This window comes from Vulpes vulpes, unplaced genomic scaffold (genome assembly GCF_048418805.1).
Source record: "Vulpes vulpes isolate BD-2025 unplaced genomic scaffold, VulVul3 u000000698, whole genome shotgun sequence".
Lineage (NCBI taxonomy): Eukaryota > Metazoa > Chordata > Mammalia > Carnivora > Canidae > Vulpes > Vulpes vulpes.
This window is the reverse complement of record NW_027325792.1, coordinates 806995-830961: the sequence shown is the minus strand read 5'-3', so window position 1 is coordinate 830961 and position 23967 is coordinate 806995. Positions and strand designations below refer to the sequence as shown.

Below are 23967 nucleotides of genomic sequence, written 5' to 3'. Positions count from 1 at the left end.
TCTGATGACTGAGTTGGTGGAGGGTGTCTTATAGAAACTCTCTCAAAAGCCTTCAGGTTAAAAGCCTGTAGTCTCTTTGTTCATTGTTTAAACCTAGATGTAATTTGTACTCCCCGGAGATTGTCACATGGAATGGCTGTGTTTTCTTTTCTTTTGAAGCGTTTAGTTATTATTCATGAGAGATACACAGAGAGAAGCAGAGACACAGGCAGAGGGAGAAGCAGGCTCCCTGTGCGGAGCCTGACGCGGGACTCGATCCCAGGACCCCGGGATCAAGCCCTGAGCCAAAGGCAGACACTCAGCCACTGAGCCACCCAGGCATCCCTGGAATGGCTGTTTCTCAGGAAATGGCTTGCTGGTTCAATGGAAGGGGTCTACAGGTAGAAGAGCCTGGGAGCAAGGCGTCAGGGAGGGCAGTGCCTCTCGGTATCTGCTTCTGGGCAGGGCTTCAGCTGGGCCTTTGGCCTGGTTCTGCCAGGAGCTCCCTTGGTGCCCTGGACAAGTCCTTTCCTCTCTCAAGGACTCAGTTTCCACAGCTGGAGAAAGAGGCATTGGTGCAATGCTCCTGGAGGTCCTACCCATGTCAGTCTAGTTTGGAATATCGGCAAGCTGTGGAGGACACGTTGCCTCCAGTGACCAGAGTTGTCAGCTTGCATCCTCTGTCCTGGGAGCAGCCGAGTTTGGGGCTTAGAATGAGCTTTCTGCCTGGCCTAAGGCTGAGGCCATCACTTGATCAGAGGGACCCCTTGGCATCCTGCTTGGTGCCTGAAGGGGTCAGGGACAGAACCTCGCAAGTTTGGGCAAAGGTCCTTGACCCTGGATCTGCAGTCAGAAGGCAGGTTTATAGCCACAAGTTGGTGGCTGATTCTAAATTCTGCATTTCTCAGGGCACATCATTTCAGTAATCAGAGTTTCCATAGAGTGGGTACTATTCTGTGCCGTATCCTGTGTACACGGTGACTTTATGAGGTGACTGAGGCTGCCCCCATTTCATGGACAAGGAAACCAAGCCTGGAGACGAGGTGTGGATTGCTCAAGAGAACACAGCCAAGAAGGTGCAAAGCCGGGGACTTAACCCCCCAGATCTGTCTGACATCAGAGCCAGGCTCTTACCTCTATATCCTAAACGTGCTCATCCGTGTCTCCACGGCACCACAGTCTCAGCTGTGGATGGAATGATTTCCATCTTACAGAGGTGAAAAATGGCCCAGACGGGATAAGTGATTTCTCAAGGGCACAGAAGCAGTCAAGGGAAGACAAGTTCAAGTCTTCTATGAACCCCTTGTTCAGCATGGGTGCCCCTAAGGGCGTGGCGATGAGTCCATGCCCCACCAAAGCAGACCTCCTCTCTCCTTGCCTTCCTCTGCCCACCTCTTGGGAGAGCATCTTGTCCCAGTATCAGAGAGCCAGTCTTCAATGGAATGGTGGAGGCAAACTCTTTGCCTAGAAATCTGGGAGTCAAGTCTGCTCTTCCTTCTCTTCATCTTTTGGGTTCAGAGAAGTCACATCCCTGCCTGTCACAGCCTCATCCAAAGGTACCTCCCGTCATTCTTCCTGGAAAGGGTGGCTTAACAGTCAGTTTCTTTAGACAAGGTTTGCAAGCTTGGGCTGAGCCACAGAAGCCAGAAAAGCCAGCAGCGGCTATGGGGCTGAAAGCTCTGTCCTGTGCTGACTCTGGGAGCCAGTAGGACTCAGAACCATGAAGCAGGTCAAGAAGGAGCATTGGGCTCACCCAGAGCTGGGTTCAAATTCTGACATGTTTATTTACTGAAGGGTGTCTGTGTGCCAGACACAGGACTGGGCTCTGCGGATGCAGCAGTGAATAAGAGAAGTCCTGCCCTCATAGGGCTGACATTCCCATTTTGGTACACAGATCCTGATAGACATTCTGAGTGTAATTCAGAGGATTATGATAGCCTTTGCACCAAGGTATGAAGGAGAGGTACTCGGCACCACAAGAACATACAACAAGGTTAAGGTGGCCCAGGAAGGCGCCCTGGAGGAAGTGATGTTAAGAAGATACGTGAAGGATGAGCACACCTTTAAGATGAAGGCAGGAGGTGGGAAGACAGAGGGGAACCATTCCTGGCAGAGGGAACTGCATATACAAAGACTTTGTGGCTGGAGGGAGCACGGTGAACTTGAGTGATGAGAGGACTCTGAAGTGGCTGGAGGACAGAGAGGAAGGAGCATGGTGCCAAATGCAGAGGGGCAGAGCAGGAGGTCCTATCCTAAAAGCACAGGGAAAACGGATGGGGAGGACAGGAGCTAGGTGGAGGAAGAGGGCGGAGCTAAACTTGATGGCTTGTAATTGCACAGCCTTAGAGGGGCATCTGTCTGTACCTTCACAAGGGTCTGAGTTTCAGTTTATTCCCAGTGAGGATGAAGATCACTTGTCAGGATAAGCGATGTGAAAACACCCACCACATTAGCCTGAGCTGCCTCTGGGCAGGCATCTTATTTTTTCTGTCTCCCCAGTGTCGCCCAGGAGATAGGGTGGCCTGGGTGAGATTTCCTGCAGTTAAACCCAATCAGCTCTATTCTGGCTCCACCCTGGCTCGCTTTGCCCTCCCCTCCTTTCTCCTCCCAGCCTCCAACCCTTAATTTTGTTTTGGTTCCCAGAGTGGCAGCTGTGGGGACCAGCTTCTTGTTGCCATGACGACTGCCATTAAAGGAGCCAGCCACTTGAGCCAGGTTGATAATGGAAGCCAAGTGACTAACTGCCTTGTTTTCTTGCCTTGGGCTAGGCCTGGGAGGCCTCTTAATTGGAAGAGACAAAAGCAGGTGCTTGAGGGCAGGAGGACAGACCCCCGGGGGAAGGAGGCAGGGGGATGAGGCCAGTGCTGGAGAGGAGGCTCTTGTGGACCTCTGCAAACTGGAGCTGGTATGAGAGCTGCCATGGGGAGCCCTTGCCACAGCGGCTGAGCTGGGCGCGTTTGGGGAGCTGTGCCTTCCAGCCTTGGGACAGGGTAGGGGTGTGACGGGATGGTGGAGGAGGGTTTCACATCCTAAGAAGATTGGAGGAAGTGAGAGAATCAACTGATGTTTCTACTGAGAGCCCTGTGGTGCTTCCACTTGGATCTACTTCTTCTCAATAAAAGAGGGGCAACAGTTTTGCCCCCCAGGTGAGGTTGCTGGACAACGTATAGGTCATCGAGTTAAATTCGAATTCCAGATAAACAGAAGTAATGTGCCTAGTGCTAAATCTGGCAGCCCTAGCCCAGGGGACATTTGGTAATGTCTGGAGCCATTTCTTGTCAAAAACGAGGGTGGGACTGACATCTAGTGGGTAGAGTCCAGAGATGCTGCTCAGCCTCCTGCGATGCACAGGACAGCCCCCCCACCCCCCACCCCCCCCCACCAAGAAGTGTCAGCCCAGACTGGCACTGTGGTTGAGACGGAGAAACCTCTGTGCTGGAAAACTCCTTCACTTCTTCATGACGGCCCGAGGAGGGAGGGTACTTGTCTCCTTCGCTCCATAAAGGAGGAGCTGGAGGCACAGAGGGGTTAAGCAGCTCACTTTAAGGTCACACAGCCAGTCTGTGGAGAAGCCAGGATTCAAATCCTGCTTTGTCAGCTCTGAAGGGTGGCCTCACAGAGGTCCAGCAGAGTCCCTGGAGACATGGCTTGAGGTCAGGTGTATGTAGGGGAAGAGATGGGGCAGCAAAGGCCCGCTAGATGCACCCTGCTCGGGGCTTTGCTCCATTAGACGGCAGGGAGCTGTAGAAAATTTATGAGCAAGGAGGGTGTTGTTTGGACTTGGACTTCAGAAAGTATCAGCTGGTAACAGGGTCCAAGATGGAGCTTTTTGCCACTTCTTAGAAGAAAGCTTCCTCCTTTCTTTCCTGCCTCCTTCCCTCCTTTCCTTCCTTTCTTCTTTCCTTCCTCTCTATCCCACCTCCTCTCCCTCCTTCCATTCCTGACGTTTTTTGCTGCCTCCTTTCTTCCAGGAATATTTATTGAACATCAACTATGTACCAGGTGCAGCTCTAGGAACTGTAGAAAAGGTGCAAAGCGGCATCCCTGCTCACATGCTCTCATGAAGCATAGGATCTAGTTGGGGGACAGATAGATAAACAATAAATATATGCAGGCACCCCTTGGAGATATCGTGGGTTCAGTTCCAAGCCACCAGAAGAAAGCAAATATTGTGATAAGTCAAGTCAAAGGAATTTTTTGGTTTCCCAGTGCATGTAAAAGTTGTGTTTACACTATAATGTAGTCTATTAAGTATGCGAAAGAATTATGTCTAAAGAAAATAATATAATTATTATTATATCTTTAATAATATAATCATCTTAATCTAGAAATGCTGTGTTATGTCACATATTACAATACAATTAATTTTATTTTTATTTTATTGTACATATTGTATACATGTTTTAAGGGGAGTGGGAGGTGAAGGCTTCCAAAAAAAACCATTTTACTGTTAAAAAAAATGCTGACCATCATGAGTTTTCATAATCACTGATCACAGATCACTATGACAAACATAATAATAATGAGAAGTTTTGAAATATTGTTAGAATTACCAAAGTGTGACACAGAATCAGGAAGTGAGCAAATGCTATTGGGAAAATGGTGCTAATACAGACTTGCTTGATGCAAGATGGCCACAAACCTTCAATTTGTAAAAAGAAAAAAAGAAAAGAAAAACAAAAGTAGTGTCTGCAAAGTACAAGAAAGCAAAGTATGCCTGTATTAGAAGTCACAAATGCTGTGAGGAAAATAAAGCTAGAAAGTGGGTGGAGAGTATCTGGGTAGCTCAGTGTTTGAGCATCTGCCTTTGGCTCAGATCATGATTGCGGGTTCTGGGATCAAGTTCTGTATCAGGCTTCCCGCAGGGAGCCTGCTTCTCCCCCTGCCTATGTCTCTGCCTCTCTCTGTGTGTCTCTCCTGAATAAATAAATAGAAATCTTAAAGAAAAGAACGAAAAGAAAAAGAAAGTGAGTGGAGCGGAATGGGCAGTGCTTTCCAGAGGAGGTGGTCAGGCATGGCCTCTGATACTATGACATTTGAGCAGAGACCTAAAGGGAAGGAGGGAACCCTGCTGACCTCTGCAGGAAAGGTGTTCCTGCCAGAGGGAACAGCATAGGCAAAGGCCCTGAGTCAGGAACGATGAATAGCAAAGAGGTCAAGGAGCCTGGAGTGGAGTGAACAGAAGGGAGGAGGAGACAGGTCAGAGAGGGAGCAGGAGGCCATTCCTGCAGGGTCTTGTGGCCCCCCCGGAAATGAGACGGGACCCGTGGGAGAATTTTGAACAAGGGGAGAAGCATGAATTCATCCATGTTGCGGACTGCTCTGGCCACAGCCGAGCAATAAATGCAGGGCACAAATCGGGGGCACAGAGTCTTTAGGCAAGAGAAGAAACTTCGCTGTTCTCTTCTGATCTTTCAATTCTTAGGCTAGAAACCACAGCGCCTTACTCTGCCCCACTCCCCCACTGGCCAAATAGGGGTTCCAGAAATACTTGCCAGTCAAGTAGATGCAGGAATACTGGGTGTGGATATTTTGGGGTTCTCTGATGCTTATAGGGTTGACTCAGATCAGTTCACGTGTGTCGTGTTTTCAGGCTTAAGCTGGCAGAAATTCTCCTCGTGAATAATGCAGCCACATCCGTGCGGTGTGTTTTGATGCTTTTTTCAGGTCTCTGGCAATGCGGCTTCCAGGAGCTTTTGCTAGCACAGGGCCTGGTGGGCTTTAGCACCCTGGTTTGATGTGAGGAGGGTGGCAGGTGGGGCCTAGCTTTCCGGCTGGGTTATGTCTCCTGTGCGGTCTGGCTGGGTCTTCCCTGCAGTAACCTCATGAAGGGCTCCGGGAAATGGTAGTGTAGCATTTGTTGCTGGTCGGCAGGTAGGAAAGGGCATTTGTGCACCCCAGTGGGACACCCCACTTGCTGGCTGCAGACCCCAGGATGGGAAGTGAGGACACCAAAGTCCTTGTCCCAGCGCTGCCCCTAACCACCTGTGGCCGCCCGCAGTTTCCTTCTGCCTATGCCATTCTGCTTTCCAAGTGGACGCAGTTGGACAGCTCCAGGATTCTAAGAACCTCAAACCATCAGATTTGGCCAGCATCCCTCCCCGAGAGCCAGGTCTCTCGCATTTTCTCAACAAGGAATTTGCCAAGTCTGTATTTAAGACCTATTAAAACTCGGTCACTGATAAGACCATCTGGGAATCTTCGTTCTGGTCAGGAAAAGCAAAGGCTCAACTAAAGGCATTCTAACAGGGTAAAGATTTTTTTATTTCTTAAACAGTATTTACTGAGCATCTTATGGTGATGGCCTCATTTAATTGTTATGAAGCCACACAAAGTGGATAAAACACTGTCCCTTAAAGGTAAGGATAGCGACACACGGGAATGGGAAATAAGTCACCAAAGGTCACCGACAGTGTCAGTGGTACAGCTTGGATTCTGGCTCTGGAACCGGGCTCCGCATCACTCCGGAGCTGAAACCAATGACCTATCACATATGGTGATGAGCTCCTCTGAGCACGTGGAGTTGGCAAAAGGTCCAGGCTTTGGAATCGGACAGCCTTGTGTTCCAAGTTTGAGTCCTGCCATTTAGTGGATGCTTGGACCTTTCCAGCTTTGGTGTCCTCGTGCATCAGGTGGCGAGGGTATCCTGTACCGCGCAGCACTGCTGCGATGCTATCACTGCCAGGTATTCACCAGTATTTATGAAGGGACCAGGCAGAGTGCTTGGCTTACCCATTTAAGAGCAAGATAGAAATCAGTCGCAGAAGGACATTGTGCTGCCCTGTCTGGTCAGTCACATGAACTTGTAGATGTTCTCAGTGTAGGATCTTGCTCTCTTGGGGTAAGCCCCAGGCTGGGGGTGCTGCTGCCACAGGAGCAGTGCCGCAGACTGGGAAGAGGGTATTTCTTGGGGTCCAAAGGAACGAGCCCTTGAGCGGGGGTGGGGAAGGCTGAGTCTTGCCTGGCTGCCTCAACATCCTGAGGTGGGTAGTTGGATCTTCCCTCTGGGTCTGCTTATTCATTGTCCTCCTGGCAATAATCCCTCAGCTGAAGAAATTCTGACGCCCTTGTGAGCTTGCGGGTCTTGTCACTTAGCCACCGCGAGGCCCTGGATGAGCAGCTAAGTGCTGAAGGCCAGGGGGAGGCAGTGTACTTTTCCTTGAGTAGTAGAGGAAGACAAGAAATAAATAGATTTTTGTGCTTTTTCATTGGACAAACTTGAAAGAACTCAGTTTTGTAAAGGACAATAACCGTTCCTTTGGCAGTGAGTCTCCTACTTAAAAATCAGAGAACGGAAGCCTCAAGACTTGAGAGTTGATGATACCTGGGACCTTGACTAGATTCTCCTTTAATTTTTATTATTTAGTAAATTACGTCTAATTAGTTAGAATTATAGCAACTATCATGCATTTGTTTCCTTCTTTTTGAGAACTAGACATCTTTACAACCACCATTTATTAAATGCTGCTCTAATTTGCTTTGTTTGATCTCATTTAGTGCACAAAGTGAGCTTCCTATAGAGCAGGTACAAATAGCAACTCTTCTTTACTGATGAGAGAAACTGAAGCTCAGGGAGGTTAAGAAACTGGACCAAGGTCACACAACTGAGAAGTAACACGGCGCGGTATTTTAGCCGGCTCCACCCATTTCAATTTGGACGATAACTTGCTAACAAAGCCAGCTCGAACAACGAATAAATATATGAAGATCAAGCCAAGAGGGAAAGAGAGCCTTAAGAAATCGACGTTGTGGTTTCAGGGGTTTGGGAAGTTTGGAGTGAGGCCAGCTTCAGGTACAGCTCTATCCAGGGGTTCCAATGATGTCATCAGGACCCTCTGTGTTTTCTGGTCTCTGCACTGATTTTCTCTGTGCTAGCTTTCTGCTTTGTTGGTCTCTCTGGGGAGGGAGAATGTTGCCCAGCTCTCAGGTTACAACCTGCCAGCTTGGCATCAACAGACAGAGAGCTTCGCCTTACCCCCCCAACCCCCCTGCTGTAGTTCTCCTGGAAGATTCAGGATTAGGTTTCATTGGACCTCCGCCCCAGTCACATATGGCTTTTGCGCCAGTCACTCTGGGACTCATAGCTTAGATCTGTCAAGCCTGGAGGGACGCTGTGGGGTCAGCCCAGTGAGAGGGAGGGAGGGGACCCAGAGGAGAGTCCAGGTGACATGACCAGGCAGGGACATGGGAACGAACTAGGCAGACAAAACACAGATGCCCGCCTGGGCAGGGTGAGGGCCCCAGCATCTGGAGCTCAGCCCCGCAGTGCGGAAGTGACCTCCTGGGTGCTAGGTGTCTGTGGGATCTAGAGGCCTGGGCAACCCTGAAGTTATGCAGACACTTTGTACTTGTTGTAGGGAGAGAGTATCCTCAGTACGTCTCTGAGGTCCACAACCCCAAAACCCAAATGCGGTTCAGAACCGCTCAGCAAGATGCTGGAATTTGAAGATGAATACAGTTTCCCCGATCTCAGCTTGCTCAGAAATGAAATGCTCCCTAGTTTGTAACCCAGTGAGCCCTCCAAAAACAACCACCCCTAACAACAATCATAATTAGCATTTACCGGGCACCTACTGTGTTCCAGACCTGCACCATCCATTTGGAGCCACTAGTGTTACATGTTTACATTTAAAGGAAGTAAAACTCAAATAAAAAAATCCTGTTGCTCAGTTGTCCCAGGTTTCAAGTGGACAATAGCCGCATGTGGCTAGGGATCCCGTTTTGGACATTTTAGGCACAGAGCATTTTCCAGAAAGTTCTGTTGTGTCCTAGACATTGTGCTAAGTGCTCTACATCCATGAACATATTTCAGTCTTAAAACAGCTCAGAGGGGTAGGTCCTATTTATTATCCCTTTTTATAGAGGGGAGTAAATTGAAGCACGAAGGAAGTGAAGTGACTTACCCAAGGCCACACAGCTGGTGAGGGAGCAGAGCCAGGGTACTCACCCAGCCCTTGGATGTGATGCTTGGCTGCTTTTCCTCCCAGTGTAGGCTAGAGGTGGCTAATGTGTTTTCTGGCTCACCCTGTGCTGTTTGAAGCAACCATCTGGAATTCGTGTTCTTATCTCCTGTAGCTGCCCAGACCCCCAGAGAGAATTGAGGCCGCTCCAGCGTCTGTGCGTGCCTTCCTGATCCACGAGGCCCGTGGGTCTGAGGAAGTGGGGCGTGTTGCCAGGGGAGCCGCCTCACACAGCAGCAGAGCACCCAGGAGAGGGCTGGCCGGTCTCCAGGGCATGGGCTGGGAATGTGAGACACGCAGGCTGTTTTCTCCGGGAATGGAGGGGCGGGGGATTGACTGTCTTCACAGTTCCATCATCTCCCTGAGTGGCTGTGTGCGGGAGGTGTAGCTGGGGGGACCTTTTTGCCAAAATGCCCCCAGGTGAATGCCCCAGAACCAGGCACTTGCGTGACCTTCTCGTCAGGGGGTGTCTGAGCACCTGTGCAGGGCACCTGTGTGAGGGAAACCCAATCTCAGCGCCCAAAACGCCCTGCTTCCAGGTCAGGGCAGGTTGGCCAGTCCCTATACTCTGAGGGAACGATGCGTGGTGCCTATTTATAGCATCCCAGAAAAGGGTTAACTGGGGCTGTCCTAGCAGCAGCCCACTGAGAAACAGGCTTTTGCTTCCCTTGTAAGGCCCACAGCCATGTTTAGGGCAGGTTAGGAGGGTGGTGCCCAGAGGGAAGACTTTGCTAGCACTAGGGCTCTGAAGATCCAGGTGCCATGGCTTCATCACCTATGTCCCCGCCCCCCCGCCCCCCCCCCCCCCCCCCCCGCTCTCTCCCACAGGCACAGATGGGGCTGCAGAAGGACCGTCCTGTGTCTCTGCTTTCATTATCCATCTGTGTGGATGTGGAGGGCAGGGTGGAAGTGTGTGGGTGGGAGGGTGGGGCAGGGCTGTTCTGGAACCATGTATGAGAGAGAGCAAGAGTCCAGGAGAGGAAGCTTTGATCCGTTCACCAGCAGCTACTGGGCTCTCGCTGTGTGCCAGACACCTTCAGACCCCTTCTCTGAGAAGGCCCCAGCCCCGTGCAGGCTGCGATGGGCTGAGGGCAGGGAGGAACCCATCTGGAAGGAGGCCCTTTGCCTATGTGCCGGAGCGTTGGGATCCCTGCTGACGTCCTACAGTAGCAGCAGAGCACAGACAAGATATTTCCTTTTTTACTTTCTTCTTTTTTGATAATAGACTTTATTTTTTATAGCACGTTTAGGTTCACAATGAAACTGAACAGAAAGTACTGAGATTTCCTATACATCTCTTTATCTGCCCTAAAAATCCTCTGCGCTCTGCTCTTCATCCCTTTCTCCCCCCAACCCCTGGCAACCACTGATCTTTTTGCCGTCTCCATAGTGTTGCTCTTTCCAGAATGTCCTGCAGCTGCATTTGGACAGCATGTAGCCTTTTCAGATTCTTTGTTTTCAGTAATACGTGTTTCAGGTTGAAGGTTTCCCTCTTGCTACCATGATTCTCCATTGGAGACCTATGTGCAGAGGGGAGAGGGAGCTGGGTGGTACTGGGCACACCTGGGGAGGTCAGTGGTGAAAAGGTTTGGCAGGGCAGAGGTGGACCTGGCTGGTGTTGCAGGGCCAGGACTTCAGGAGCAGGGAGTTGGCCACCTGGGACTCCGAAGCTGGAGATGATTCAGATCCCAGCCTCTTCACGGACCAGATGGTCTCCATCCCTCCTAGCTCAGCTGCCTCATTGGGAAAATAGAGTAGTAGCAATGGCACCCACATGGCATGCTTGTTATGAATCTTTGGGGTTCAGATGTGAAGCACCCACGTAGCTTGTGGGATGCTCCAGTACGTATTGAATGAATAAATGAACCTACTGTGTGCCAGTCTCAGTGCAGGGCAGATGGTCGTGGGTTCGAGTCCCCACTCTGCCATTCAAAAGCCATGTGCTCTTGGGCAAGTATTTGACCTCACCAAGACTCAGTTTCCTCATCTGTAAAAATGTGCACCCACACCCATCTCATCTAATTACCCTGAGGATTCAATAAAATAATGCCCCAAGCATGGTGCCAGGCTCAGCGAACACCTCATAAATAAGTGTATAAAGCACTTACTGTGTGGCTACCACTGTGTTAAATGCTTTTGATGTATTATCTTATGCCTGTGAGGCAAATACAGATACCCATTTTACTGATGGGAATGATTTGCCCAAGATTCTGTGCAAGAGCTGGGGTTTGAATTCTGGAAGTTTGACTCTAGAGCCCAGTGCTCATAGCTGACCATTGGAGCTTGGAAGTGGAGGAGGTCCCATCAACTTTGCCTGGGGGGTGGGGGGTGGGGGTGGCTCGGGAAGGAGGGCAGAGGACACCTTAGTGAGTCCCAGAAGATGCAGTGGTTTTGCTAGAGCTGGAGATGGAGGTCGGAGTGGGTGGGGATATCAGGTGCAGGGGACTGCACAAAGCACAAAGCAAAGGCAGGGGGTGGGAATCCTACAGAAGGAATGGCACAAGTGACCTGAGCTGGGCGTGGGAAGGGGCGGGGAGGGGACAGGATGTGGCAGGAAAGGAAGGTAGGGCCCCATGGTAGAAGCAGTCACAGCTGGCAGCCCTGTTCCAGGCCTTCCCAACTCACCTCCTGTGCGCCCCCTCCCCCATAAGAAATTAAAAAATAAAAAGCCGCCAGCTATTTCCATGTCGTGCCTTTCCCTGCCACATTGTCCTTCCATCTGTTCCTTCCGTTGAGCTCTAGGGTGGCTCGGGGCGGGGGGGGGGGGGGGGGGGGCAATTGCAGGGGCAGCATTTTCCTCCTCTGGTTTAGAGTTGGAGAAACCAGAGAGTTCAGTTCTGTTTGTACTTTAGATCTTGAGCATCACCTCCTCCAGGAAGCCCTCCCTGACCGCTAGACCTACCTCATCAGCTGAAGTTCCTTTGTTATTCTCCAAGAACTAAATTCTTTTGCTGCAGGGAACTGGCCTACTTTTTTGTTGTCATGTACCCATTTGCTGTACTTGGTTAGTATCTGTCTTTGTAGACTGCCTTGTCCACAAGGACAGGGATTCTATCTGCTCGTCACCTTATACCAAACTCCTAGGAGGTGCTCCATAAATATTAAGTGAATGAGGGACAGCTGTGGTTCTTGTGAAGGGAAGTGCTGGGAAGGCAGGTGTTGGCAGAACATGGAAGAGGTACATTTATCCCTGCTTGGGTATGGAGAGTCCAGGAAGGCTCCCAGAAGGAGGTGACACCTGGGCTGAAGCCTGAGTTGCACTTAGCTAGCTGCAGCATGTCGGGAGGGACCCTTGGCAGAAGGCATATGTGGGCAAAGGCACACCCACGGCTGGGTCTGAGGGCCCGCGGTCCGAGGCGGGGCTGGACATGCTGGCCTGCTAGGGCATGTGCATCTCGCCCTCAGCATCCAGGAGGCCCACCCGGGAGGCAGAGCTGACCTCTGCTCATTCCCCTCTCCTCCTCACTTTGCCCAGATGCTGCGAGCTATTTTTAAAAGTCACCCTGAAGGCGGGCCAGACACCCTAAATGAACCGGCCTTTCCACTGTGAGTTTCTCGCGGCCGGGAGAGGCAGGGGGCCTCCATCTCATTAGCTCCTGCTGGCTCAGCATTACTCACCCAGCTGCACTGCCGGGCGCCAACCACCCGGGACCCCAGCTGGGGTGAGCTGTGCTCTGAGCCAGCACCGAGGCAGCAGGACTTGGAGGAGCAGGTGGCAGCTCGGCTGGTTTTTATTTTGGCCTAATGTGAGCCACAGGCACAGTGCTGGGTGCTTTATGCCAGGGGTCCCTGTGGCCAAATCCAGCCTGTGTGTGCACTGCCCTTAAGCCAAGAATGGTTTTTACATCCTAAAAAGGGGTGTGAAAACGAGAGAGGATGGGACATAGACGGTATGTGGCCTGAAAATAGGTTTGACAGATTTAGCAAATAAAAATTCAGATCGCCTGCTGAAATTTGAATTTCAGAAAAACCAGAGAATCTTTTAGTATAAGCCTGCACAGTATCTGGTACATACTTACACTAAAAGAAATTCCGTATGTATTTTAAGTTTAGATTTCACTGGGCAGCCTGTGTTTTTATCTGGCGGTCCTGCTGTAAAACCTGAAGTGTTTGCTCTCTGACCCTTCACAGAAAACGTTTGCCCACCCTGGCCTTGAACACAGAGCAAATGAGATCAGGTGCCAGAGGGCCTTAAAGACACTGGAACCAAACCTGATGAGCATGAGCTGCTGGCGTGTGTTACTAATATAATCAGAGTGATCGATCACCCAACATAGATTGAGCACCTCCTGTTTGCCCAGCGCTGTCCTAGAGATGGACAGTACACACATAAGCGTGCAGGTGTATAGTGAAAGTCAGGCCGTGATAAATTCTAAGCAAAAGTATACAGCAGCAGAAGGGGGTAGAGAGTGACATGCATGAAGCTTTTACACTGTGTGGTTCTGAGCTCCTGCTCCCATTCTGAGCGCTGTGCATGCTTTTTTCATGAAATCTGCACATAGCAGCCCTGACAGGTGGTATATCATCTCCATTTCACAGATAAGGAAACTGAGGCCTGAGGTCATCCAGCCAATGGCAGAATTGGAATTTGACCTGAGCCTGGTGACTCCTGATCTCCTATTCTTACTGGCTTTACTAAGGTGCCTCCCTTTATAGGATGCCAGCTGTATTATGCTGGGTCCTGTTAGAGGCCCTCTGCTGATACTTTCCATAATCCTTATGGGAGCCTTGCACGCTGGGCTGTATTATTCCGATCCAGGCATAAAAGCGGTGAGCACGGCACTGTGTGGAGAGGCAGCCGGGAGTAGTGAGTTGATCTGGAACCTAGCAGGGTTCCAGGTGGGCCGCGTGAGGCTATCTGGGTATCAGTGGGCAGGTGGCAGGAATGGGGTGGGGAGAAGGCATGGCAGGCCGGGGAGCCCCCACGAGTCCCGTCTTCCTGCTTTTCGGATTGGCCTCGGTTTCCCTGCCTGCCTTCCTCCTGAGATTGATTACTTCTCCTGTGTGCTATTGAAATATTTGCAGGTGGAGGGTGGGAGGGCGGGGCTGGTTCCTGAATTTGCAGGGTGGGGCTGACAGGGGTTGATGGTCTGAGATCCCACGAGCAGGGGTGGGGCCAGGCCACTGCCCCAGAGGCCAGTGAGGTCCTAAATAGCCCCTGGATGGGAAGCTGGGGTAAGTGCATCGAGCTGAAGGGCCCCATAGCTCACACTCATGAATATCTACTGTGGGCCGGCCCTGAACTAGGCAGTCCCTATCCTCTAAGACTGGCTCCTGTTTGTAGAATTCCTACCATGTGCCAGGCACTGTCTCCACAGGGCTCTTGCAAGGCTCCCGTTACCCAATGAGGCAGGGACACTATGATCATCCACCCTATTTGACAAGTGAGGAAGCTTGTCCAGCATCATGAGTGGTCAAGGATTCGATGTCAGGTCAGTGACTCCACATTCTGGCTCCTAGCCTCTCCACTGCCTCCTAACATCCTGTCGTTAGAGCTAACAAGCTGGTTCTGAAGGAAGTGAGCTCCCCATCACTGGGGGAATGCAAGCAGATGTTGGAGGACTCCTTAGAATGGGTGCTAGACAGGGATGAAAGCTTCCTGACCACTGTGACCTTTGAGGTCTCCCTGCCCTGAAGAGGCCCCCACAGGACATGGGTGGCAGAGTCCGGTCCGGGTGACTCAGGACTCCTGACTTGCAGTTAGTGCTTCTTTGGTCTCCATGTTGGGCGAGACCTAGGAATCCCTTTCTCATAGGTTTCTCAGCACTTTGGGATTTTAGAGGGCCTGACCCCTTTCTGGGCAGGGCTGGAGGCATTGCTGACTGTGAGACCTAAGTTCAAGAGGTCCTGACCATGCCCTTTCCTGGTTTTGTAACCTTAGGGCAAATTGCATAAACTCTTGTGAACCTCAGTTTATGCAGCTTTAAAATGGGGATGATGATGTTCCTGTGAGGATTAAACAAGGTATTCTGTACAGAGACCCCGGCACATAGTAGGTGCTCAGTAAACATACTCTCTCACTCTAAGCTGGGCAATAACAAAAGCATTTTGTTCAAAATGGCCTCCAACTTCTGCTATGAGACAAAGTATTTGTTAGAATAAAGGCCCTGGGTCTGATCGTGCCTCCTCTGCATGACCTGGGGTGGTTATCGAACAGCTCCCTGCCTCAGTTTCCCCATCTGGGAAAAGGGAATAATTCAGTAATCCACTTCATTTGGGTTGTCACGCTATATACAGTTCCAGGAACACAGTGAGTGCTCAAAAAATAAAAAATGGCAGCAAGCTTTAGCATCATGAAACTTCTACTATGTCCTAGCCAGGCCTGCCCTTTTGCAAACAGCAGCCCATTTAACCGTCGCCCTGGACACGAGGGGTTGAGCCGGGATGCAGATGGAGGTCTGTGGGCCTCGAGTCCCAGCTACCACAGCCACTGCCTCTGTGCTGCCTGAATCACACATGATCCCAGGGCTGAAGATTAGAGAAATCACAGAGGCTGGGGAGGGGCCGGGAGGCCACCTGCCACTGCCACCATGCCCAGACCACCCCGAGGTCCCTCACATCTGTCAGCTTTCACAGCCGACTGAGTCCAAGCTCATGCCTGGCGCCTGAGAAGGGAAAGGTGGTTGAACTGAATTTCAGAGGCCTTCTGTGGCCCTCTCCCTCACCCCCCCAGGTCTGGCCAGTTCCCTGGGGATGGGGCCCGCCCTCGAGGGTGTGGGTCACAGCCTCTTCCTGCAGCCCTTGCTCTCTCCTGGGAGGCTCTCAGGGTCCTTCCCAGGGAGACTTCCGCCCCACCCCGCTGCCTTTTTAATTTCCTCTTCTGGCCTCAGGCTGGCAGCCTGTTACTAACTTCTGGAGACGGGTTCTAGCCCACAGCTGGGAGCCAGCAGAAGTGGGGGGCACCTCACTTGTCAGGGCCCCTCCCCAGGCTGAGCACTACCCACTACCCACGGGTGCTGCATTTGCACCTCCACCACCCACCCCACCCCAGATCCATCCCCAGGACAAGAGTCCTGGAGCCAGCCTTCCCTGGGGATTGCCCTTCCTGAGTTTCAGAGTCCACAGCGATAAACGGACAACCTTCTCCACTCTGCAGAGTTTGGACTTGAGACAGCGCGTGTGTCCAGTCTGGGTAACGATAGGAAACAGAGGATTCCCCCAAAGGGAGTACAGTAAGGTGAATTTAATAAAGGCACTACTGACCAAGGCAGGGTGGGGTGCGCCAAGGATGCAGCACCCTGTGGTGGTAATAGTGAGGAAGCCGCAACTGTTACCTCCCCTGGTCTGACATGGGGCCCAGGAGAGGTGGCCAGAAGGGGCTGGCTGTGTGGGGAAGGTCCCAGACAGGAGCCGTGACTGCTGAATCTCTTCCTAAGGATTTTGGGACAGCTTCCTGTTTTCTATCCTCTCGCACCTCCTGCTGCCATCTGAGCTTGCGTGCGATTTCCTTGGAGAGCTTGATAAACATCCTGGAGTTGCTGATTCCATGGGTCGGAGGCCAAGCATTTGTGTCTCTACCAGGTCCCACCTGGTGCTGGTGCTGCTGGCCCTGCTGGGCAATGTCACATTTGCCCTGTGCCTGTCTTAGCTTGTCCTACCTTTTGGCTCATTGGAGTGAAAGGTCGTCCTGGGCAGGACTGTTTGACTCCATCCCTGCTGCTCTGTGCCCTCAGTGCGAGGGCCTCCTGCCGAACTGCATTCATGAGCATTTGAACTGTTTACGACGACGTCTCCCTGTTGACTGTTGCTCACATGTGTGCATGCTTTGGCTTGGCGGTACCTGAGTGGAGGCCATTGTGGAGATGGAGGTCAGCATGCAGGCTTATTTGGGTATGCCTTTGGGATTGACACCCGGGGAGCAGAGTGAAGCAAGCAGGAGAGGGCCAAAGGAGAAGATGGGCCACGGGGCTTTCATGGAAGCGCCACGGCGAGTTCCCAGGGAGCTTTGTGGCCCTTCAAAGCTGTCCCAAGCTGGGGCGAGGATGCCAAATCTTCAGGGCCCGCCTGCTCCAGTCTCTGGGTGAGGGCCACCCTGGGAAGCAGTGAGACCTTGGGGCAGGCTCTCCCTGTGGCTGAAGTAGTCCCCTGTCCTCTAAGGGACTGGCAACCCCTCTAAGGGTTCTCCAGCACCCCCCTAAGCAGCCTCCAGTCCTGAAGGGTTCTGTGGGGCACACTGTGATACCTACCATGTGATCAGCTCTTGTCCAAGGGGCCAAGGAGGGGCCAGTAGCCTTCCCTGGACTCCGTGCCCCAACCTGGAAAGCCCTTTTGCTCTCCCTCAAGCACACAGGAACCCCCCCCTCCCAAGAACTCTGCCCATGGTTTTTGCCAACAGCGGACTTCTGAATCTTAGTTTTGCTGGGCCAGGCCATCATGTAGCAGAGAGAGGCCGAAGCCCCCAGACTCCACCCCGGCTTGAGCTGAGCTGGGAAATAAGAGCACCAGTGTTGCTATGAACCACAGACAGTGGTTAGGGGGTCCTCCCGGCCTTCTGGAGAGAGGGAGAGTAAGAGGAAGGGGTTGTTTCCTCTGTTGTGTCACGGAGGGCGGTGACCCCAGTAAGTGCATCTGACCCCTGTTTCTGGAGTGGAGTGGAGTGGGCAGAGGCTCCCCTTGGAGTCAGATTGCCCAGCGTAGAAACCTCAGCAGGATGACCTTGGATGTTCTGACCTTGGCTAGGTAGTAACCGATACCTCTGCATTTCATAATTTTCTTGTGAATGAAGTGGGTGGTAGGGGCCACCTGGGAACCATGCTGTGGGGATTATGTGGGGCTGGCCGGGTGCCTCTGCTCAGACTGGCGTAGCAGAACACCACAGATAGAGTGGCCTAAACAGACCTTTATTTCTTGCAGTTTGCCAGCTGAGAAGTCCGAGGTCAAGGTGCTAGCAGATTCAGCTCCCGGTGAGGGTTCTCTTCCTGGCTTGCAGGCAACCACCGTCTCACTTTGCTCTGATTTCTTCCTCTTCTTTTAAGGACACTAGGCCCATCCTGAGGCCCTTGCCTTCAGGACTTTGTGTAACCCTGATTACCGCCCCCCCCCCCCCCCGAGGCCCCACCTCCAAATACCATCACACCAGGAGGGGGAGAATAGGGCTTCAGCATGTGACTCCATAATACCATGTGTGCTTACCACAGTGCTGTGCAAGTGTGTGTAAGCTAGAGCAGCATTATTATTTTCAGAGACAAGCCATTGGCTGAAGCTTCTAGAGTAGCATCAAGAGCCTGGGTTTCTGCTCCTGCCTCCTGTACACTGTGTGACCTTGGGCTGGCTGCTTAGGCTCTCTGATCTTCATTCTCATAAAAATAGGCCCACCCCGCACAGGGCTGAGGAGAGGGTACAGTGAGTTAATACAGGTAAGCCTAGAACTCATTCACTCGTTCACTTATTCCTCCTCTGGCAGAGAAGTGCTCCGCTGGGGGGATGAGGACGTGGAGCGTGATGGTGAGGATGCTGACGGTGGGTGTGTCCGTCTGCCCCGGCTGCCATGACAAGCTACCACACCCGGGGGGACCTGAATGCCAGATATTTACGTTCTCACACTTCTGGAGGCTGCAAGTCCAGTATCATGGTGTTGGCAGAATTGACTCCTTCTGACGTCTGTGAGGGAAAGCTCTGTTCTGGGTGTTCTCGTACATGGCCCTCTTCTCCCAGGATGGCGGACTCTTCCCTCTGTAGTGCTCTGTGCTCAGACTTCCTTTTATAAGGACACCAGTCGTACCAGGTGAGCGCCCACCCTAATGACCTCATTTTAACATAATTAGCTCTTGAAGACCTTGTCGACAAATAGATGACATCCTAAGGTACTCGGGGTTAAGGTTTCAGCGTATGAGTGGGGGGCAGGGATACAGTTCAGCCCCTAACATCAGGGAGGCCACAGTTTGCAGGCTCTGAGGCAGATGAGGCCCTGCCCTCAGAGCATTTATATCCCAGAGGAGGGAGACGGTACGCAAAGAAACAGGACAGGAATAGTGTAAGTACCCTGAAGGAACTGTAACGAGGAATGGATGGAGTCACGGGGAGGGCTGTCTCAGATAATGGGGTCAAGGAGGGAGATGACATTTCGTGTGACATCTGAAAAGTGCAGAGCAAGCACCCGAAAAAATGCTTCAGGAGAATGTGAAGTGTGGAGCTCTTCTAGGCCACAGGCCTCAGACTTAACAGAAGACGGGGTGAGGAGGGTATGAAAGGAAAGCAGTTATCAAAACACTGTGGACGGCCTGAGAAGCCCAGGAGGAGCGACACAGCCCTTTGGGGTGACCACACCCGGGTCGCATTTGGGTCTCCCGTCCAGCTGCCTCTGCCTTCCAGGTGAAGCAGATCATGGAGGAGGCCGTCACACGGAAGTTTGTTCACGAGGACAGCAGCCACATCATCTCCTTCTGTGGTGAGCCCGTGGCCTGTGGCCTTGAAAGTGGCTTCTTTCTCTGTGGGCTGACCTGGGGGAGTGGCATCTTTGTGCAAGCAAGGGTTCTTAACTGCTTTTTTGCTTTGTAACTCCAACGTTATTTTCAGATTTCCAAGGGGCCCCATTAGGGAATTTGGAAATACAACAATGTCTCCAGAAGACATTAAGAATGGCCCCCGTGCAACCTACGAAGGGTTAATCACTGTTGATGCCAGAGGGCCTGCTTTCCCCTCTCAGTTCACAGCCACCAACCCACACCCCTAGTGATGTGGGTCTCGCATCTGAGGAATGGCTCCATCTGAGGAATGGCTCCGTGCCCCTTCCCCCGCCCTGCCTATGGCTGTTGCTAAATAATGGGAGGGGATGGATGGGCTTTAAAAATTCAGGGAGTGAGGAACCATCACACCGTCCTGAGGGATCATGTCCAGCTGGCTCAGCGCAGGAGGCAGGCCCAGGGCTCAGAGCATGACTCAGACGTCTCTCCTTGAATCAGCTTTGCTTGCAAGGCTCCAGAAATAACCATGCTGCCAGGTTCTTACTATACTTCCACCTCGGTTACAGGCTACAGACGCAGGTTTTGCGTGTCCCCGGAGTCAGGATTCTGTTTCTACGTATCAGTGTGTACGTATAAGTGGGGGAGTTTCTTTCTCCCTAAAAACCTTTATTATTTCATGACTGGCATGTGTTGGGGTGAAGGACGTGCTGTAATCCCCCTCTCGTGGCCTTGGTCTCATAGAGAGGCCCGAGCGAGGAGACCTGACTGGGCCCTCGGCTTCATCCAGATGGCTGGGCGTACCACCTGTGGGAACACACGTCATGACCTGGGAGCCTGCTGACGTCAGTTTGGGCCCTTTGCAGCCAGGCCGACCTGGGTTCACATCCCTTCTCTGCCACTTGTGTGTTGGGTGACCTTGGCAAAATTTTATGTTTTTTGAAGTGAGATCTGTTTAAGCTACATATATATGTATATTTATATACTTGCATATTTATGTATATATAGAGGAGTCTGTATGCACATAATTACATGAACGTGTATGTATATGAAAGGACACATACACACAAATGTAAATATGGGAATGTATTTACCTATATTTTTTTCTCCCGGACATCTTTATTTGCAAAGAAAATAATCGGCATGCCCATTTCAAAATGTGCTACGATACCTACCCATTAAAGACTTAGAGGAATAGAAAGTGATAAAAATCACAATAATCCTCTAACTCCAGCCACAGTTTGGGATGAGGGAAGAAATGTGATGGCACTGAGTAAGGCCTACAGGGTCTCCCTGAGGGGTCTGTGATCCACCGTTCCTTAGGATTCATTGTCAGAAAGAGTCAACCAAGCTGCCAATACCTGGATAGTTACTTAACTTCTTGAAGTATAAATGGATGAAAAGTGTTGTGTGTGTAAGCAAAAATGAAGGTGTTTAATAGATGCTTATCCAGACTATTTTAAGCCCATAAGCAAATTAGGCAATAAGTGGACATTCATTCAAAGCCAAGCAATTACTGGGGCACCTGGCTGGCACAGTTGGTAGAGCCCACAACTCTTGATCTCAGGGTTATGAGCTCAAGCTCCATGGTGGATGTGGAGCCTATTTTAAAAAATTAATTAAAAAAATAAAAGCCAAGTAATTGCTAACAACAACAACAACAACCCAAGACAAGAAATTAAACCAGAACTTCTCAGTATTTGTCCTTGCACACAACATGACCTTGGCCGGGCTCTTAACCCTTGGACTGTTGGCGTTCTCCTTCTTTGGAGTGACGGCGACTAGCACACTCACTTCGTGGGCTTTTTCCACCAGGATTGAGTAAGCTAAAACTACACACTGGTCTCACTGTGTGAGATAGAAGGTAGGAAAACACTAATAGAGGCCTGCTGAAAGTACCAGAAATAAGATTGGGGTCATCAGAGTGGCCTCCACAGGGACTGTCTCCCAGCAGGGAACACTAAGTCCCAGAAATGGAAAGTGATTTGCTTGAGGTCACACAGCAAGTTAGAGGTAGAGCCCAGACTACCACCCAGGGCAGACATAGACACGGGAAATGATGAGTGAAGCCTCTCTTCAAATCCTTCATGGAGACACAGGTGTTGTGAGCACACCATGGGCTCAGGTCTGGTTTTTTTTTTTTAAAGATTTATTTTTATTTGTTTATGATAGACATAGAGAGAGAGAGAGAGGCAGAGACACAGGCAGAGGGAGAAGCAGGCTCTATGCCGGGAGCCCGATGCGGGACTTGACCCCAGGACTCCAGGATCGTGCCCTGGGCCAAAGGCAGGCGCGAAACCACTGAGCCACCCAGGGATCCCCCTCAGGCCCAGTTTTGAATCCCAACTTGGTCACTTTTTTCCAGGTGGCCCAGGCAATTCGGTTTGCTTCTTAGAGCCTCAGTTTTCACATCTGAAAAATGGGGATGGTTGTCCTTTCTTCCTTGGCTGTGGCAGAGGGAGAATGAGATCTGTAACGCTAGCTGTTACTAGAATCACAGTAGTGACGTTTATGTCACTTTTATCTTGAGCCCAGACAAAGCTCAACAGTCCTGTGGTCTGGTCCCTCCTCTCTCCCTGGCAGGAGCAATAGCTAATGTTCCTAAAGCACTTACTGTGTACTGGGCTCTGTGTGAAGTGCTTTCCATGCATTTTTTCCACCTCATTCTAACAGCAACCTTTTAAGATGCACATTCATGCTCTCCCCACTTCTCAGATGAAGAAACTGAGACACAAGGAGGGGAAGTAGTTGCTGGAGGTCACACGACTGCTTAGTGTCTGGGAAAGGATGTGGGCAGATAGTCTGACCTTGGGCAGCGAGCATAGGTTAACTCCTCAGCTGTCTTGCTCCCTTTCGAGGGAGTGGAAGGGAGAGAGGCATATGCGGTTTTCCCATGTGAGGCTCTCATGAATTCTGAGATGCTGGGCCCGCAGCTCTCCAAGGCGCCTCTGTGTGACTGAAGTCCTGGGCTGGGTGCCTGGGAGTGTGGGCAGGGCAGGGCCTACTGACTGTCATGTCCCTACAGCGGCTGTGGAGGCCTGCGTCCTGCATGGGCTGCGGCGGCGGGCTTTCTGTGCTACAACGAGATTGCAGCTCTCTTCATGAAAGTGGGCAAGAACTTCCCGCCGGCCGAGGAGCTGAGCCACAAGGTGCAGGACCTGGAGCAGCTGATTGAGAGCACGTGAGTATGGAGCATGGGGTATGGGCAGGGCACGCCCTGCAGAGGACAGTCCCCCTGACTCCACGTTCCTCCCTGAGCTCTGCAAGAACCCATGCCTCCTGCCAGTTCCTCTCTCCGGTTTCCTTTCTGCTCCCCAAACCTGCCAGATTGTTTCCTACCCCAGGGCCTTTGCACATGTTCTACCCACCACCCGGTTCCCATACTTCATTTTCTGTGGCTAGTTTCTTGTCATCTCAGGCTTTGCCCCAGTTAAGGATAAATTCCAACCCTCACCCAATTTTTCTTTTAGATCACTTATTTACTTACTTCCCTGTGGTTATCACCACCTCTAATTACTCTTTCATTTGTTTCCTTGATTCTTGTCTATCTTCCCCGCTTAACTCTGAACTCCTGGGAACAGGCAACTAACATCTGTTACTCCCCATCCCAGTGCCTGGACAGTGCCTAGAAATGTTCAAGACACGATTGTTGAATGCATAAAGTGGCTTTTGGGAGCCAGACCCCATTCTGAATGCAGGAAGACCAAAGTTTAATCAAAGCAGTATGGTCTCTGTCTGCATGGACCAGGTGTCACATTGAGGCCACCATTGAAGGGGAGCCTTGACTTCACTCACATGTCTTAAGAGCTGATTATGTTTGCTGGGGGAGGCTCATGGCCTGAGTATGTGTACCTGAGCACCTTCCACCAGAGCCTCGCCAGAGTCCTAATTGTTCAGCCAAAGCCTTGATCTGGAGCCTGGTCAGGGATGCCAAATAGGTTTCAGCTCCAGTTGTTGCTAGAGGCTGCCCAAAGGACCTTGTTGTGAAAGATTCTAGAGCTACTCTTGGGTTTCACAGGAAAGAATGCTCAGATTGATTAGATGGCACGAGACAGGAGAAAGAAGCACGCATGCCATGTTTGCCTTCTCTGCCATGGGTGTTCCTTCCACTTCACTGGATGGGCAATGGCCCTTGCCTTGCCTTTCAGGCCATACCAGCCCAGAGCTGCTGGCCAGAACTGTGTGATGGGCAGGGCTGTGGATTTTACATTGCCAACTCCCATTAGGAATCCCAAGTGACTCCTCAGCCACTTGGTTTTCAGGTGTCTTCCAGTCCATCTGCTAAATTTCCAGGTGTTTGCTGAGAACTTCTTAAAGGGGTGGATGTCCATCGGCCTTCCATGATATTGGGAGTGACTTTCTAATGGAGGAATTAGAGATACCCATGCCAGTTGGTAAGGGAGAGCCATTCCTTCATTCATGCAACCACTTATCCATGACAGGGAGAGGGGAGAGAGGGGGAGGGAAGAGAGAGAGAGAGAGAGAGAGAAGAGAAGAGGAGAGGAGAGGAGAGGAGAGGAGAGGAGAGGAGAGGAGAAGAGAAGAGAGAGAAGGGAAGGGAAGGGAAGGGAAGGGAGGGGGAGGGGAAGGGAAGGGAAGGGAGGGGGAGGGAAGGGTAGGGTAGGGTA

General features: G+C 51.4%; 2 protein-coding genes across 2 annotated transcripts in view; one reads left to right on the top strand and one right to left on the bottom strand.

Moving 5' to 3' along the window:
* Positions 1–23967, bottom strand: part of LOC140597372 (uncharacterized) — a 340786-nt gene that overhangs the window by 17355 nt on the left and 299464 nt on the right. The gene's annotated exons all lie outside the window — the stretch shown is intronic.
* The window catches only part of LOC140597389 (piwi-like protein 1), a gene marked incomplete at its 5' end in the record, with an annotated part of 124338 nt that overhangs the window by 1844 nt on the left and 98527 nt on the right, over positions 1–23967 (top strand). The window lies entirely within an intron of this gene.